The sequence below is a fragment of the Typopeltis vanoorti genome, chromosome 12 (genome assembly GCF_054136105.1).
Source record: "Typopeltis vanoorti isolate ZY-2024b chromosome 12, IOZ_Tvanoo_1.0, whole genome shotgun sequence".
Taxonomy (NCBI): domain Eukaryota; kingdom Metazoa; phylum Arthropoda; class Arachnida; order Uropygi; family Thelyphonidae; genus Typopeltis; species Typopeltis vanoorti.
Genome location: NC_143560.1, coordinates 34,033,814 through 34,053,941, shown reverse-complemented (window position 1 = coordinate 34,053,941; position 20,128 = coordinate 34,033,814). Strand labels below are relative to the sequence as shown.

General features: G+C 36.6%; 1 pseudogene; it reads left to right on the top strand.

Annotated features, from left to right (window-relative positions):
* Window positions 1–17,094: 17,094 nt before the first annotated feature.
* LOC150100679 (U2 spliceosomal RNA) lies at window positions 17,095–17,274 on the top strand (annotated as a pseudogene).
* The last annotated feature ends 2,854 nt before the right edge of the window (window positions 17,275–20,128 follow it).

The window sequence follows — 20,128 nt, the reverse complement described above, 5'->3', positions numbered from 1 at the left end:
TTGTTTTATATTTCAGTATGAAGAAATAAGAGTTAGCTCCGCGTGGTATATCTTAACATTAATTGTGGCGTTCTACTAAAATTTGCCGAAGTATGGAGCTTTAAAGTGTTTCTCCCTTGAAGTGATAACTGCCTCATAATTGAATTAAGTGTTTGTTGACTAAGAGAGAATTAGAGAGTTCTACTATAAGAGTATTTACTGTAAGATTCTGTAACATTGAACTGTGTGAACCATTTTAATTATTCGAAAGAATGTAGAATTGATAGCTGGATGTCTGACCTAATGTTCTATGTTTGTTATGAATACCTGAACTAAGTTGATTTGCATTATCTTGTTTTCAAAGTTATACTAAATGTACATGTTCTATAACCCTGTATTAAATGTTTATTTTATTGGATTCAATTTGTTGTTTGCCTGATTCTCCTTCATTGCACCGCTCATTAAGTTTATCGGACCTTGCGGAAGCCTTAAATATTTATTTTAAACTCGGTCTGTAGAAAAGTGAGATTGCTAAAGTTAGTTGATGATTGATTCCACTATATTATATAGACTAATCTGAATATAGGGTGGCGCAGGATAATAGAAATTTCTCTATATTTGGATTAGTAATCAACCAACAATTAATTAAGATAATAAAAAAAAACAGATAATTTAAATAAGAACTATGTTCTAACAAGATGGCGGACTCAGAGCCAGGATGTACGATCCAACACTATCAAAGTAATTACTCGAGACATCAAGATATCGTTGTATTCAATTTTCAAGTCATCTTTGATTTCTTTTACCTCTTTTTTCACATCAAATCTTCTTCCTGCATTTCCTTCAATTCTGCTGACTTACAACGTAAATATATGCTATGCATTTCCCTGTATAATGTTGGATTTTACCCTTAATCTTAACCTTCTATATTCTTTCCAAAGTCTTCTCTTAACTTTTGTTTAGCTACTTTCACACACAACCCGGCTCTGTTATATTTTCTCTATATTCTTTTAGGACACCTTTTGACTTATTTGCTAGGAACTTTCGGTGTTTTTTTCTTTTCCAGGATTGTTTTTTTAAATTCATGTGTCCATCACAATATTTTTATTGTTCTACCTTTGCAGACAACTTCACCACATACCTCCAAAGCTGAATGATTCAAAGTTTGCCACGGAGACTCCAAGTTTTGGCGCTTGTTTTGGAACCGTTTCATTCTTTCATCAACAGTGTTTATATAGTTGTCTGCGGTTTACCTGCAACTTCTCAACTATAATTCTTTTAAAAAAATTTTTACATACTGACAGTGGCGGCTCGTGGCTTGAAATCGTGGGGGTGCTGCAACTTTCGAAATATACATACACACTGTAAGTACGTGTTTGGATAAAATATCAAAATTATGGTAAAAATTAAAAAACAAATTAAACATGAAAAAATATTGTTTATTACCGATAAAATTATACAGTTTAGTATAATTTGAAATTACTTAAAAATAAAATCCATTCTTGTTTTGTTTCGAGCAAAAAGGTCAACAACTTTTTCCTTAATGTTTGTGTGACTGTTGAAGAATTTTTTTCTCCGTTCAAATCATCGCAAGTGCATTTAACCTATCCTGATTCACAGTGCTCCTCAGAAATGTTTCTATTCTCTTTAATGTTGAAAAACAGCGTTCAGGTTCTTATGTAGTCATATGAATTGTCAAGAGAATTTTTATCAATATAGTAATTTCACTAATAAACAATCTAAATTATTTTCTGTTATAAATTTTAACAAGTCAATTAATTTACAATAATCATGCATGTCGGGTCTATTGTAGAAAATTCGAAGTTCAGTTTCAAGTTTTTCTTTGTTGATCATGGGGTATATCGTGTTTATAGAGTTAACACGATAAACACTACGAACACTCTACTACTGGCGTAAACTGCATACAAACAACGAAGGAACTGCGCGATGGACAGTGCCACATTACACTAATAGCTCGCATCTTACTATGACGCGCATAGGCTTACGGCGTAGCAGTATAGCACTGTGATAAACACAGTGCTGCTATAGTCCTTCGCCCTCCTAAGTGGAACAAGATGGATTTTTATTATTTTTTATACAAAATAAGAGAATTGTATAGGATTGTTGATGATAAAATTAAATATTACAAGCGAATATAAATTAATAAATATATTTATATATCGATAAAAATTGCGGGTACTGCAGTACCTATGCACGAGCCGTCCCTGCATACTGATCTTTTCAATGCTGATATTTAGTTTTATCCCACTTAAAATTTCCAACTTGATCCTGAATCCTACCCTGAAGCAACACGTAGATCAATGACGTAGTCAATGAGGCTTTTCTTATATCTTTTGTTTTCTCTCTACGTTAACTTATGTATATTTTTATGTTCAGACATGGTGTCAGTAATGACTAGTCTCTATCCTGATTGGAAATCAGTCAAATACCATTATTTGCTTTTCCCTGTTCTCCAAAATTTCCCAAAAACATTTCTACATGCCTGATGAAATTCACATCCTACTGTGCTATTTAGATATCCAAAAAGGGCCACTTTTTCAATTTTTTTTTATGTCAGCCTCCTGTTCTAGTGAATCGAGACATTCCTCCACTTCTTCCTTAGCAGATCCTTCTGTGGGAACATAGACACTTTTCACTTTGTGTTAGGTCTCATACTAGTTATTAGTTTTTCAATACTCCTGACACAAACGTATTCAAGTGTAGGTCGTCCCTCTTATACAAATATAATCTTCTCTTAAACTCACTCCATACGAATCGTTTGTTATCATAGTTCTTACTCGTAATTCATTTTTATCATATCGAGGTAATTAATTACTGTTTTCGTTTTCTCACTGTTCACTCTCGCCTATTCCAACAATCCTTTAATGTCCTCTCTCTCTCTCACACACACACACATGCTGAACTTATCGTTAGTTAAGTCATAAGCACCTGCTACAATAAATACACTTAAAACACGAAAAATATAAGAATCATATCCGGTGATTTAGGTGAGTTGCCTTTTAGGGATTAATGAAAAAAAAATCAGTTAACGCGATTTTATTCCCGTATACAGGAGTAGGCGAGGCCATTTAGCCCTATCTAACTTTTGGAGACTGAGTGGGCAGTTCAATCTCCACTGGTACCCAATCAGAGATAGATGGCCCAAGGCTATCACTAATTAAGCGGTACGCAGTGAAGAGAGACGGCTCAAATGTGCCGCCATCTCGTGGTCCCTAACCCTAACACAATATATTTAATGTCTGAAATAATGTGGGTTCTACGGTCGATTTTCTTGAGTTTACGGGACGTAAAACCCGAGTTTCCGGGAGGAAAAACCTGCTTGCTCGTGCCAGAGATCGACTAACTCGGGAACCGGTCGAAAAAAGGTTTAGAAAAATTTCCTCTAGTCGCCGACTAGACTCGAAACCAAGTCTTCCTTCGTGCGGCCAAGCGCCGTGGTGTGCAAACGCCACATCCACTGAGCTACACATGATTGCTTATTATCTGAAAAAAGTGACCATGAATATAATTTTGTTAATTTCTCAGGAGATGCACCGTCTCGGAGATATCACGGTAAGAACTCCATCATCCACGTAACTTCACTTCCCATACAGCAGAATAATGATAGCACCACTTGTCCCCACGGACTACACCCTCCGTCCAAAAAGAAACCGATCTTTTCGAAAATATAGTGTTGTGTCAACAGTACATTTTTCGAAAAGATCGAAAAGTTATAGTGCCAAGAGTGACAGTGAAGTACGCTTGAAATACCCTTTTGAAAGTTCTTTGCCTGCTAGAGGGAATTCAAAGCAATGTCCTTCACACAAAGGTCATCTGCCGTTCGTGTAATTTTATCAAAAACAATGGGATTCACGATCAAAATCCAACACTGAAACCAACAATTAATTACAATGGACATAATAACAATATTGTCGCGCAATGGAATTATATATACACTATATCGCATAAGGAATGTGTCAGTCGAATATATTATGACCTCATTATTATTTAAACAATGAACCAGGCGTATAAAAGCAGGCAAGCGAGGTGTGGTTTAATATGTTGGGCCGAATGCAAAGGCTTTCATCCAGAGAAATCCTTTGTTCAAAATTAAGCATTTAGACCGATTTGGAATAGCGATGTTTTGAAAACACCCTTTTCTTGCCTCAGTCCTTTTCGTTAATCCTAAATCAGCAATTATCATTTGGTAGTTTTAAAGCTTTCAAAACGTTAAAGCACTATTTAGGATAGGCTGGACAGATTACTTTAGGGGTGTCTGATTTCTGTTCGAAACTCACTGTGGTTTTAAGGAGAAGCAGCATTATCTTGCTTATGTTTTGTCCTGACCAAGTTTTAGAACTGCCAAAGCAGATTCATGAACTTGATTTAGGATTGACTAGTTAGATATGGTTAGGGTCTAATCGGTAACACGAAAACCGTCTGTAGTGCAAGTTAAGCAGGTATTTAAAATTTAATTCCAAAAACAGTCACTGCGGCGATAAAATGTGTTATCAACCATTGGAATCCATTCATTTTCAGTACACGTTTCCTTACAATGTTTGTATTTATAATATACGAATATGGCGGTTAGTATACATGCCAACATTCCTAAGATTTCGTGTATGTTAATAAGCGGTTGATATATGTGAGAACTTAGAGATGTTTGTATCTATACACGCAAGTGTGTAATATAAATTACAACAGCATTTTTTTTTTTATGTAAATACATGCATCCCTAATGTTTGTATTTGCATCAAAAGCGACTTATGAAAATGCTGACAGTAGGGATATACTTGTACTGAAAATGGTTATACTTCAGGATTGTACTCTTTTGCAGCCGTAGCGACGTATCACTACATAGTGATACGTGAAAATTAATGGGCAGGGAGGGATTTGAGGACAAAAAAAATAAAATTGATTGAAATTAATAGTTGAGAAGATTTTATTGATCTCTTGCTTTTTCGTTAATCTATTAATATTGTTACTTCAGGTAAGACAAAAATTCTACTAGTTTAAAGAAATTTAGAGGAAAATAAGATAATCGCGTATACGCAGACACATGAATTTCTGTCTCAAATGATGTTATTTGGAAGGAACGCTTAATAGCTTCCAGTGTTTGCTATGAGGAGGCGTAACAAAAAAGCGTAGTCAACAATGATCCCAAATGTGAGAGCAATATACAATAGCTGAGCGGATTTGTGATTTGTACACCAAGTTAACAGCTGTTGGAACTTGAAGTAACATCTTGAGCCAAAGAGAAATCCTAGTCTTTTAGAAGCTGAGGAAGCAATGTTTGTTATGCATTTATGCCAGGAGAGGCTTGATGTTAAATTGATTCCAAGGAACAATTTCCAGTCTATGGGTAGATTCCAGTGGAGTAAGAGGCTGTAAACAGGTGGCGACATAGGATTCAGTTTTGGTCTACGTTGGGCAATATTTTTTGATCTATTTGTGACGAAAAGAAAGAACGGCATTGAGTTTTGGTATCTGGAAAATGGGGGTTTAGGTCTGGACTCTGAGCCAGCCAGTCCAACACTTCACCATTGTTTTGTGGACACCGATCTCGAAGCATTGTCGTGCTGAAACACGCAAGGTTCACTACCTAAGTACTTCCACAGCGTCAGTAGAACGAAACTGTCCAGGATATCCAGGAAGCCATCATATTACGTCATGATTTTGAGCACGCTCACCAATGGCCCAAGCCCCATCCATTTGAAACACCCTCATATTACCGAGCCTCCACCAAACTTCACAGTTGGCATGATACATTCCTGAGGGAAACATTTAGAAGCATGATTCTTCGCTCCATAGAACTCATCCAGGAATGGTATTTGGAATGACCACTCTACCTTCTGATGGCGTGGCTTTTAAATTTAAAATAAAAATGAAAAACGAAAAGAAAGAACAATATTTTCCAAATTATTGTTCAAAAAAGCAAACTGTTAATTTGTGAATGAAGATATTTTATATTTTATATATTATAATACTTCATTCACATTTAACATAATCCACCATGTCATAAACAAGACTTGTAAATATCATTTATTGTTAGTCTCTTGCTCGTAATATATTATTCATATAATGCTTTGAGTTTTGTTTGCTATTAATCAATTATTTAATCTTAGAATATGTAATAATAATGAAAAGACTTTCATTTTATTTAGTTTATTCTGTAAAATTTATTATAAGAAACTATGTATGTAAATTTAAATGTATATTATATGAATTGTGATATATCTTTTATTTCCGTATGCAAGCATGATTTTATGAAATTCTGCTAATGAGATTTGATTGGTCACTGTTAAAGAAACGGAGTTAATTTTAGATAGCGCGTGGTGGAGCGTGAGCTACGGTATTCGAAGGGAGAAGGAGTTGATATGAGCTGGACTGGCTAGAACCGGATTCGAGACAGCAAGAAGAAAGTTATACTTAATATACATGTTATATAACCCTGCATTAAATGTTTTGTTTTATTGATTCTAATTTGGTGTTTGCCTGATTCTCCTTCATTGCACCGCTCATAAAAAAATATCGGACCTTGCGGAAGCCTTAAATGATAATATTAACCTCGGCCTGTATAAAGTGAGATTGAAAAAGTTAATTGATGATTGATTCCTCTATATTATATAGACTAGTCTGAATATAAATTTCTCTATATTCAGATCAGTATCATTCAGCATCTAACAAATAAAAACGGATAATTTAAATAAGAATAACGTTCCAACAAGATGGCGGATTCAAAGCCAGGATGTACGATCCAACAAAACTAATATTTACACTATTGAAACATCAAAACACGTTCGAAAAATTAAAAGGCGCGTCATCAGACGACAGAGTGGCAAAGTTTGACGTACATGAAAAACAAGTCCGAAGTTCGCATTTAAGCTTTCATTTGTGGTCTCCAGACGAGATAGAAATCATATATTCAAACCCGAAAGTTATGAATACATATAACAGTTTTATAATCCTAATCTAATGTAGGTTATAATATTACCTAATTATAATCTAATCAACACTTCTTTATTTCACATATATTAATGCCTAATGTGAATAGAGAAGTGTTGCGTTCTAACCTATAAGTTGAGACAAAGAGAGGTAGAAGGACAAAGACCTGAAAACTTCAAATTTGGAACGGACATCATAATGTGAGGAACAAACAGCCATGGTGCCCACCTTAATAAGATGTAGGACCGACCTCTTTTCGCTGGGATAACTGCAGAATCCTACGGAGCATATATTTATCACAAGCGTACGATAGCGATCAATGGGAATTTTGGACCATTCTTCCTGTAGGCATGTAGTGAGGTCCTTGACTGTTGTGGGACTTGATTGCACTCAAAGCTTCAGTTCACCCCATAGATATTCAATTGTGTTGAGATCAGGGCTCTGTGGAGGCCAGTGAATTGTAATGACGCTCATCTCCACAAACCACGCAGTTACAACAGCAGCCTTATAACAAGGCGCATTGTCTTGCTGAAAGAGACGATGGTCAGTTCCATACAAACGTCACAAAGTAGGAAACATTGCATTGTCCAGAATGTTCAGATACCTCTCAGAATTCAATGTTCGTGGCACCTCAAATAGAGTTCCGCGGCCAACCCATACTACCTGCTAATTTCATAGTTAAGGGTTACGCCATCTGGTAAGACACGCTCACCGGGCATCCACCACACTCTCACTGGTCCATCTGCTCGGTACGAATGCAGCATGCTTCATTGCTCCATATCACAGCTTTCCAAGCTTGCACATCTATTGTGCACGCTTTTTTGCAGCATTGAACAAGTTCAGGTGGGGCTTGCATTCCTATTCCCGTCGATGCCCGGACGGTCGCGTTCGGTGAGTGTGGTGAATCGTCCCCTAAGGGTAGCACTGGTGGTTGATTCCATGAGCTTCCATCTTAGTGTGGTATCACTGATTGTTGATCTAGGATGGCCAGTTTGTCAACAATTTGCCGAACAGATAGGCCTGCAACATGCCATCCTATCACAACACCTCGTTGAAACTTCGTCTGTTCCTTCTAGCACCTGGACAGAGTTGTACTGACTTGGGAACATCATATTCCTTCAATTTATATTGGCTACACAAACACGTCACTTGTTACATGGCGCGATGCACCTTGCGCATGGGATCTCCTTGGTTTCTTTGTAAGCAGTATTTCTATTCATGTTACGAGTTTCATATAGTGAGTGTCAGCAGTTGAGGGAAGCGCAGACCTTTTTTTTTTTTTGAATTGGTCCCCTTCTACATGCATTAAGACCATATTCCATTAGGAGTATAAAAGTAACATTTATTATAGAAGGAAAAAAAATTCAAATCTTATACTCGGACAGTTATTTTTATAAACAGAAAACATGACATCCAAATCGAGTCAGAAATAGAAAAGGAAGAAATGAAACGAAGAGCTGATAAAGAAGAGCACGTTTGGCCACCAAAATTGGAACTTTAAAAGAAAATTATTATAGAATATTAATATAAAAGAGCTCTCGGAAAATTGATCTCTACAGCTGTAAACAAGGCAAATAAGAAATCTCGCCAAATATGGTGGGGTGGTCTAGATTTATATAATAAAGACCAATACATCAATAGGGGCCACCTAGAACTCTCATCATGATAGTAAGTGAGACTATCATCTTGATAGTAAAGGAAGTTGCGTTGGGTTTGTTTTCTCATTACACTGACTTTGAGACGAACCCTCTCAAGTTACCGTCTGCTGTCATCCTAATCTTTACCTAATCGCGTTTACTTCAGGTTATATTAGAGTAGTCCAGGTCTAGGAATTCTCCTTTACTTTTCTTACATCGTCTCTTTCTATAGATAGAAGTAACAGTCTAGGTGAAGACAACTTCAAGGGTTAGAGGTCCGAAATGTTAACTACCCTGGACAGCATAGTATACTGTAGGATTGGCTCCCCACAGGCTAGGACAAGGTACTTCGCGAATTTCAATTTGTGTTTTATTTCTCACAAACATCTCTTCTTGGAATCAACTTAACACGAAGTCTCTCCTGGAATAAACATATTACAACCATTGCCTCCTCAGCTTCCAAAAAACTAGGATTTCTCTTTGGCTCAAGACGTTATTTCTGATACTTTTAACATCAGAAATGCATTGATTTGCATTGTTTAAATAATAATGACGTCATAATATATTCGACTGACACATTCTCTTCGCGATTTAGTATATACATAACTCCATTGACCAATAATATTGCTATTATGTCCATTGTAATTGTTGGTTATGCTGCATTGCAATTCATGAATATTGATGCTTTTAACATCAAGTTCAATAAAAAATCTTCTCAACTACTATTTTCAATCAATTTTATTTTTTGTCCTCAAATCCCACCCTGCCCATTTCACGCGCACACAAGTCCGCCACATTTATTCGTATCCTAACTACTAGCTGTTGGATTAACATGTATTTGTTAGTAGGGTTGTTAGATTAGTTTATTAATAGTTAATCCAGAAGCTGCCAAAAAAGATTAACGAATACTCATAGCGAAGCTTTACTGTGTAGTGACAGGTCACTACGACTGTAAAACAGAACAATCCGGAAATATAAAATCGTTTTCTGTACAACTATGTCATGGAAATTAAAAATTCAAGGTAGCATTTTCATAATCCGCTTGTTCATGCAAATACAAACATTAGGGATGCTTGTATTTACATTACTTAAAAATGCTGTTTTAAAGGATGTTTGTATTTATATTACACGCTTGTGTGTGTATAGATACAAACATCTCTAAGTTCTCACATATATCAACCGCTTATTAACATACACGAAATCTTAGGAATGTTTGCATGTATACTAACTTATATATTATATTATGAATACAAACACAGTAAGGAAACGTGTACTCAAAAAATCGATGCATTTCAATGATTGATAACACATTTTATCGTCGCAGTGACTGTTTTTGGAATTAAATTTTAAATACCTGCTTAACTTGCACTACAGACAGTTTCGTGTTACCGATTAGACCCTAACCATATCTAACTAGTCAATCCTAAATCAAGTTCAAGAATCTGCTTTGGCAGTTCTAAAACTTGGTCAGGACAAAACATAAGCAAGATAATGCTGCTTCTTAAAACCACAATGAGTTTCGAACAGAAATCAGACACCCCTAAAGTAATCTGTCCAGCCTATCCTAAATAGTGCTTTAACGTTTTGGAAGCTTTAAAACTACCAAATGATAATTGCTGATTTAGGATTAACGAAAAGGACTGAGGCAAGAAAAGGGTGTTTTCAAAACATCGCTATTCCAAATTTTAAACTCTTAATTTTGAACAAAGGATTTCTCTAGCTGAAAGTCTTTGCATTGAGCCAAATATTAAACCACACCCGCTTGCCTGCTTTTTATAAGCTTGGTTCATTGTTTAAATAATAATGACGTCATAATATATTCCACTAACACATTCTTTTCGTGATTTAGTATGTGAGAACATGTGGTGCTATCATTGTTCTGTTGTATGTGCAGTGAAGTTGAATGGGTGACGGAGTTGTGAACGTAATATCTCCGAGACGGTGCATCTCCTTGGAAAGTAACAAAATTATATGCAGTTTATACATTCGTGGAAAAAAGTGATCATGAATCCCTTAAAGACAACTCACCCAAAACATCGGATATCTTTGTTAATACTAAGTTAATACCTAGATATGATAAAAATGAATTGAGAAGGGTTTATGATGGTAAACGATTACAGGCGTTGGCTGTGTAGACTGAATGGAAGCGAGTTTTTGGATCTGTTGAGTGAGTTTGAGGGAAGATTAGATTTGTGTAAGAGGGATGGCCTACAGCTGAATGCATCTGGTATCAGGAATCTTGAAAAACTAATAACTTTTTTTTTTATGTTGAGCCCATACACGTTAGGTTGGTTGATCAACCTGTAGTACGTTAGTACCGTATATGGGTAATGGTTTGAGAAAGAAGGAACGTGTTTACCTTTGATCTAAATGACTGAATGTTGTATTCGTTGGGGAACACGACAGGGGGGAAGACTGTTGTGTTCCCATACTGCATGGAAGACTGTTCCACAATACAGTAGTTGCAGGGATGAAGGAAGAGGAAAAGTGACTTGTTTTGTGGGTTTATATAACTGTGTTAATGACGGGAATGGGCTTTGTCATGGAAATGTTGACGAGGAGAGAACGATCTAGTTTGTGTTTGTCCGGTTCGGACCCATCAAACGTGTGCAATGATGTCTATATGTATAAGGCACTAGAGAAGAATAGAGATCTGCAAGTTGACCAACTGTGTCATGCATATTATTATTATTATTATTATTAGACACCTCCAGGGAGTCCAAAGACTCATCGAGGGAGGGCACCGCTCTACAACTCTGTCTCCGCCACTCAATCCACCAACTGACCGCAACTACCGCTGACCACCACCAATAGTATTTTCATAGACAATCACAAACATCCATGCCCACGGCAGGATTCGAACCCGCAGCCTTTTGGCTGGAGATCGAATACGCTAACCACTCGGCCAACCAGGCTGGCCCAGTGGTTACTATACTCTTGTCTAACCACTTAGTGAGTGACAGTGAGTTTGAAACCATCAGTTGTGAGGTGGAATTTAACAAGATCAATTACACAGTGGGGTGTTGTTACAGACCTTGTGGATCGGTTGCGGTGATGAAATACATCACCAAATAAAAAAGATGACAGCGAAAAGAGTAACCATAATGGGAGACTTTAATTATCCAAATATTGATTGAGTAGCAGTAGAATCTCATGAGAAGAATCAAAATGTATTTATTGAGCTGTTGCGAGACAACTTCCTCAAGCAACATGTGACAGAAGGAACTCGAGGTCAAAGAGTGTTAGATTTGATTATAGTGTCAGAGGACGTTTCAATTAAAGACATAACTATTCTGCTTCCAGTTGGTGACAGTGATCATGGTACTCACTTGGGAAGTGAATACCGCATGATCGCTAAGTTTATGAATGTTCCATTCAGAAAAGGTTACATGCTGAACTACAATGCAGGAAATTATGACCAATTGAGGAGTATACTGAGTTCAGTGGAATGGGATCGGTTGCTGGATGGAAAGAATATCGACAGTGCATGGGAAGCATTTAAACAATACTTGAATGATGCAATATCAGAATGTGTCCCGAGAGTTCGAAGAATAAATAGGGTAGGAGTCAAATGGATGTGTAACCTTATTAAGCAAGAGATTCGTAAGAAAAGGCTAATGTGGAAGGTATATCTTCTACATCATCCCTTTCTCCGTGTGAATAAGGATGATCAGTTACGAAAATTATAAGCAGTAGGCCAGAAGGGTCACAACTGTTGTTCGAAAGCTAAGTCTGAGTATGAAAGGAAAAGAAACAGGCTATGTAAGGTAAACACAACCCACAAAAGAAAAGATAAAAGAAAAAGAAAGAATGAATGTTTAAGAATAACTCTAATGAATGCAGATTGAGAGAACGTTTGTATCTGTGGTCTCCAGTGTGTGTGATAAAAGAGTTATTTCTAGCTAGCCTGTTCATGTTTGTTTGGGCTATGGCTGCATTATTATGGATGGATATTGTAGATGTATTGTCTGCATATTAGAAGCTCTTGCCTTGGAGAGGTAGATGGTGTTGATATCGTGAAATATATGTTGATTGGTTAGGAGAGATAACAGTTCCCTGTGGCACTCCACAGGTTATCGGCAACTCTACTACGGATTAACCCGATGAGTGTGATTTATTTTCTCTTTTGAAAGTAGTTTCAAAACCACTTTTATGCCCATCTATTCCAACATGTCTCAGTTTTTCTAATAAGCTTTGATGTGTGAGTGTGTCGAATACTTTAGTCAAGTCGATAAAAACTACCATGATAGTTTTGTTTTATTTGAGGAGGCATTAATGGCGTCTGTAAAATCTTCCAAGAGAGATGTTGTTCCCTTATTCTTCTGAAAACCGTACTGTTCTGGGGTTGAATGTTTTCTGTATATGCTACGAGATTGTTAAGCACCATCAGCTCCATAATTTGATTGATAATTAGTAGTGATGCTATGGATCTGGAATTATTGATCAGATTTCTTTTTCCATGTTTGTATATAGGTGAGATATGGAAGTCTTTAACATACTGGGTATTTTTACGATTTGCAGTATTTTATTTATTAATTTTAATAAGAATTGCGCGTTAGACCAAAAGATATCTTCAGGTCTGATGGTGTCGACTCGCTGTCCTTTGTTTAATAATTAATGATTGATTCAACCGCTCAATTAATTAATTAAATGATGAGTTTCCTAACCAACTATTGTCCAATTCACTGCGGTTCTCTGAAAAATTACGGAGCAGGTCATCAACATCTAACTTCCTTACCACTTGGGGCTTATCAGCTAATCACTGACTAGCAATATGAATTTCGCCAACCTAGAACCAAATTATCTGTCTACCCTTGCCATCCATCTAGGAACAAGCCATAGAAAGGTTCGGAGAAACTCACTTGTCCGCTCTTGACATTTCTAAGGCATTTGTCAAGTATGATGAAGCAAAGACCTATCGGCAAATCACCATCTTATGTATCTCTCTCTACTCTTTGCAGTTGGGTCGTCAGTTTCCTTCCTTCATAGTCGGTATCAGATTTCTCTTAGGCTCCCTCACACCTCTAGCTTCTCGTGACACCGATCTCCGCCATATTATCTTCATCCTCCACGAAACTTGGTGTATTTTTCCGCTAAGGTGTTGCTTTTCTGTACAACTACTAACACTATAAATCTCAAATCCTCTGAACCTTGGAACACTGCTCAAATCATTGAGATTTTCTATCTAAAACTTCGCTATGAATGCTTGAAGATGTCGATTAACTAATGACATCGTTACCAGTGATTTACTACAATCACCCTGTCAAAGATGTTCTGCTTATGTATCCCAATGAATTGACCACCAGCATTCCCCAACGTTCTTCCAAAACAAAAACACGAGCACCACCACCACCTGCTGGTCAATTTCACTTCCTGTCCGGTTTCATTCTAACCGAACCGTACCTTCATTCAGATATGGGTCATTAGCTGTTCAAGAAACACTTTCACAGATTCGTTCTTTCTTCTTTCCCCGATTTTTCTTAATGTGATTAAAAAAATAACAAAATAAATATAGTTTGCAGCACGTTAATAGCACGACAATCTAATGCACTCCTTCTGCTTTATTTTTGAACGTGCCAGTTACCAAGACACACACACACACACACACACACACACACACACACACACACACACACACACACACACACACACACTACATTATGTACTCTAGTGATGTACCCGGATGTTATATTTTCATATAGCATATGAATTTCAACGGTAATAATTATGATTCTTGCAAATAGTGAATTCTATGTAAATACTCTGTATTACAAGTGAAAACAATAAGCTGTTTACTAATAATAAAATAATAAACTGAATCTAAGAATAGTCTGTCAGGTAGCGACATAAAATATGGACTGTTCTAAGTAATGCCATGTTTTGTTGATCATATGGGGTCACTTCGTGGATGTCTAATTGTTGTAAATAATAAATTGTAAATAGTTGGATACTTCTTTGAAATTGCACCAAGTGCACCGATAACTATTGGGATGACTTGGGTGTGTTTTAAGCCACAGCCTGCCAACTTCGATTGCCAGATCTCGATATTTAGTAATTTTTTCCCCCAGTTCTTTGTTGTTATCACTGGGTACTGCGATATCGATAATCCAAACTTGTCCATGTTCAATAATTGTGATTTTCAGGTGATGTCAGGTGTTCCAAATGCCGATTATTATTATTACTGTTATTATTAAAGTTCACCTCCAAGTAGTCCAAGACTCGCAGGAGAACATTCCTCACCACAACACATTTACACTACTTAATTCTCCATCTCTATCATACACTAATATCGAACGTTGACACACCATAGCATTTACCGCCATTAATAGTGTGTGTTCTCTGCCCGATTTGCCTGTGTGCAAGATGAAACAACTCTTCTCTCCTCATCATGAATCTTGGTGCGTCTTGGTGTGTGTGTGTGTGTGTGTGTGTGTGTGTGTGGTTTTGGCTTTGACTCAGAGAATGCAAGTGAATTATATCTGCATTCTTTTCTTGCGAACCGAAATCACTTTAGAGAAGGGCATTGATTAAAATTGAATTTTTACAACTTTACAAAACCGTCAAAAATATCTACTCTTTGTTATATAAAATTTTGTTATAATGAGCGCTGTCTCTGATAGGCGGTACCGTCGATAGGGTGTATCATAGAGGCAGCCTGCCTTACAGCACGGCTTAATAAGAACTCTCGTTCAGCCATATTGCGGTAGGCGTCGTCGCTACGCTAACAATTCCTGTTAGCGTAGCAAGTGTGGAAAGAATTTTTCCAAGCTTAAACTGATTAAAAATTATTTGCGAACAGCAATAACCCAAGAAAGATTGGTTGGTCTAGCAACTATATCGACAGAGGCGGACAAAGCTTATAATTTAAATTTAGAAGAACTTATAAACAGTTTTATTGTGCGATATCCCCGTAGAGCAAACATTTAATTAATATTATTATGTAATCGTTTTGCATTAATGTTTCTCTTGTAATAAAAACAAAATAGCAATTGGAGATTTTCTTATATTTTTTTCTTATAATCCATCAGGGGCGATATTTAATCGTTTGCCTCAGGGGGCGATCTAATCTGGTGACGGTCCTGCTGATAGGTGTGTCGATTGTGAAAATGATTGAGGGGAATGGCTCATGTCCATTACTAATTAATTACATTAATTTTTGTTTATCTAAGAGTCATTTATCGTGGATTATCTTGTCTATGACAGTGATCCGATTGCTGTAAAATGCATATACGTTAAGTTGCAAAAGCGAAGTTATTTTGATGACACTTCCAAAAACGAGTACTGCGGATCTAAACTTATTTTGGGGTGGGAGGAAATGATAGACGTTGTGAAGACTAATTTTGAAACGTGAATGTGAGTGTTTTGGAGGGAAAGAACAGCTGAAAAATATTTAGAAATAAATTCTATAACGCTTTCTCATTCCCCGATAGGAGTAGTCAACATTCTTTTAGTCCTAACTTTTTTAATTTTTATTTTATTTCGCTTATTTTATTTTATTTTATTTTATTTTAGGAATTTAAATATGTGTTGCCTTCAGTTCACGTTTCAACGGTATTGTTGGGGTTAAAACTGTCAGTTTCTTTGGAAGAAAAAAAAAAAAAGGAAAAATTCTGTTACCAATCTGTAAATCTATTTGTTCTGGAATTGTCATGTTGGGAGTCGAACTTACAAGTCTGTTACAAGTCTGATAGCTTTAGTACCGCACTCAGGGTTTAATCTTGAGGGGAGGGGGCCCTGAGTTGAGTAGACGATTTGAGAATACACACCGCATCGCATACGACCTATGACTGAGCATCTGCAATGATCGCTAATTCGTAAGTAGTATAGAGATAGAAGACACAACATAAATTAAAAAAAAAAACTAATTTTAATTAGGAAAAGAGTTCTGGAAAATTTTCTGCTGTTTTTTTTCTTTTTCTTTGGGGGCCAAGCCCCCTCCCCCCCTCTGGATGCGCCACTGGATAGTTTCTATAACAGATGTGCAGTTATTCATAAAAGACTTTTTTTTTTTTTACATTTGCTGTTGAGGAATTTAAGCATTACGTCATCTAAAGTAGGGTTTGGAAAATAATTAATTTTTCAATTAATAATTTTTTGTTCATGATTCATTTAATAATTCTAGCTATAATATTAAAATGATTTGGTCATGGTTAAAAGAAAATTGACTCTTTTGAAAAAAAAAAAAATTCGTTTATGTTGGAATTTAAAAAAAAAATTAAAATTCTCAATAGCCTCCTCCCCATTTGCTTCATGTCAGTGGTATTTCTCTCTTCCCCTTTGAACAAAACACTTTAACTGAAATACGAATGTGCCAGCCAATTATAAAAAAAATACTGGTTTTCTAATACTGGTATTTTAAATTCCGATATATATTGATGCCTTTCTTGAAGGTCGAATGCCGCGTTATATAAATATCGCGAGACTCAGACCACATAGAAAAAAAAGTAGGGTTATGTTTCGAAATCGTTTTTTTTTTTAATTATATAAACAACAATGACATCCGACAAAAATATGTTTTTATTTAATACAGGTAATCGCTTCTCGGCCTTTTGGCTAAGATCAAAGTGTAGTATCTGTTCTTATCAGCTTAATATCTGATACGAGTCCCAAGATAAACTGCTTTTTGGAAGTCGGCGGAGTGCTTGGAGCTAGCTCCACCCCCTCCCTCGAGTTGCTTTGGTATTGCACTACGTCCAGGAAGAGCCTGTGTAGCTCAGTAGAAGTGACGTTTGCACTCTACAGCGCTTGACCGCACGAAGAAAGGATTTGGTGGTTTAAATCTAGTCGCCGACTAGAGGAAACTTTTCTAAGCCTTTTTTCGGATGGTTTCCGAATTAGTCGATCTCTGGCACGGGCTAGCAGGTTTTTTCTTCCGGAAACGCGGGTTTTTCGTCCCGTAAACTCAAGAAAATTGACCGTCTAACCCACACTATTTTCGGCACGGGCTAGCAGGTTTTTTCTTCCGGAAACGCGGGTTTTTCGTCCCGTAAACTCAAGAAAATTGACCGTCTAACCCACACTATTTTCAGACATTAAAAATATTGTGTTAGGGTTAGGAACCACCAGATGGCGACACTAGCTTGCTGCCTTCTTCACTGCGTACCAATGAATCAGTGATAGCCCTGGGCCAGCTATCTCTCTGATTGACTACCAGTGGAGATTGAACTGCCCACTCAGTCTCCAAAAGTTAGATAGGGTAAAACGGCCCCGCCTACTCCCTATACGGGAACAACATAGGCGTTAGCTGATTTTTTTTTTTTTAGGTAATTCATGGAAGTTAAGAAAACATGTAAACTATGAAACAATTACAATATAAAAATTACAAATTGTACGTAAACTTCATTGCACATAATGCGTAAATGTTTTAGGCAAAATAAAATAAAGTGTATATTTTAATCGTCATCACTGTCTTCGAAACTAATATTTCGTAGATGTTCTATATTTACGAGTGTCCGGATGTGGTCATCACTTTATATCTCTTGGATATCATTTATATAATTCTCATTGTATACTTCGGCTGGTTTAGTTATCAAGAAGTCAGTAATTTTCTCGTGAATTTTCCGGAGGGCTCCATTGAGTGATCATTATCCATAAAATAACTTCCTAACTTTCTTGCCAAGTCCAATCCTTCTGCTAATTTCTTTAAACTGAATTCTTTAACGGATTCATCGCAATCAGGATCTTTGGCAGAAGTTTCCCCACCATTTGGTTCGATGCCATCTATTAATTGTACCAGTTCCTCCTCATTTAAATCTATTTCCAAATCAATTAATTCACTAATTTCGCTTTCAACCATATCGCAAAAGCCCTCTAAGTGGCCATTACTATACAAATATTTTTTTTTTTTACATAAAAAAAAAAGCATTACATATTGTACGTAACTCACCAGAAAGTAAAGTGTTCAGCTCGAGATTAACACACTTATGATTTTTAATGTGCTTTCCTGGCAGAAAACGAAGACAATTTTCAACAATAAACACTTTATACGTAAACAATTGACGTACATGCGTGCTAAAGGGTGTTTCCCCTAATATAAATTCACTATTTATAACTACATGTGCGATACGGGCAAACGCAAATTTAACGAAGATAAAATTTGATTTTAAGTCGCGCGGTGAAAAATATATGAAAAGATAAAGGGTTACTACAGTTTGTAGTAATCCTTTATTGCCTACTCATTGCCTACTTTATTGCCAATTAGTACCTACTGATTGGACCAAATCAGTCATAACTCCTATATACAAAAAATGAGATAGAACAGAATGCAATAATTACAGAGGCATTTTAGTCTCCTCAGTATTCCAAGTAAGGTTTTTACGAAAGTACTCCAAAAACAAATTAAGCCATATATAGAACTGGCACTAGGAGAAGAACAAGCAGGCTTCAGACCAGGGCGAAGCACAGTTGATCAACTATTCACCTTAAGACAGCTAATAGAAAAGACACTAGAGTACAACCAAAGTTGCTACATAAATTTCATAGACTTTCGTCAGGCATTTGATTGAGTTCGGCCGCTAGAGGGATTCGTCGTATGTGTGTGTTGAAAGCTCCGGATAAGATAAGTGTTATTTTAAGTTATCGTAGATAAAATTACTTGAATATTACGTAGTTTTGTTTGCTTTGCGTATCTTAGTGCGTCTGTTTGTGTGTTTTTGGTGTTTCATTTTATAATTTGATAAAATACGTTAGAAGTAAGTATGGCTCCCGTACGAAGGAAAATGGCGGCCAGTAATGATGGTTCGCCATCTTTATTCAAGAACGGTAATGTAAAGGAGATGATTCAGTGTACTATCTGCGAGATGTACGCTTTGCGAAGTGCGTTCGGAGTGTGGTTAGATGATAATAAAGGAGTGAATGTGTGTCGAAAATGTTGGGAGAATGAGGAATTAATGTGTATTTCGGGTCGTGAGTGTGATATTTTTGTCAAACTTCAGAATGAAGGAAATAGTGATATGACAAGAAATGGCGAGGTTGTACCAGAGAACTGTGAGGGTGTGAATGGTAGTATTAATTCAGAGCATATTAATGGTTTTACAGAGAATAAAAAAGATGAGATAGATGCAATGAGTGAGATCATGTTGTTGAGTGGTGCAATACAAAGGGCAAAACAGCAGCTAGAGTGTATGAGCAAAAGTCGACTGAGTGAACCAGCCAATAATAAAAAGTATGATAGGAAAAATAAGCGTATAAGTGTGAACATGAACAAAATGAAGGATAGAGTGCTGTATGGAGACTCGTTAGTAGAGGATTTGACAAAATCGTACCAATCTGGTGCGACCATAAAGGATGTAACTGAGTCTATTAGAGAGCAAAAGGAAAGGGTGAAAGAAATGATTGTTGTGGCAGGTACGAATGATTTGAAAGGAGATAAAATGGAAATGATAGAGGACCTGAATGAATTGTTTGAGGTAGCAAAAGAAAAGAGAGAGAGTTAGAATGATTAGTCTTTTTGTCACGGTATGACAGTGAAGTGTTTAAAAGGAAAGCCATAATTGCAAATGACTTTATGTGTGGGTTATGTATGACGAGTGGTGTGGAATTTGTGGATGTGTGGAGTGATTTCGATG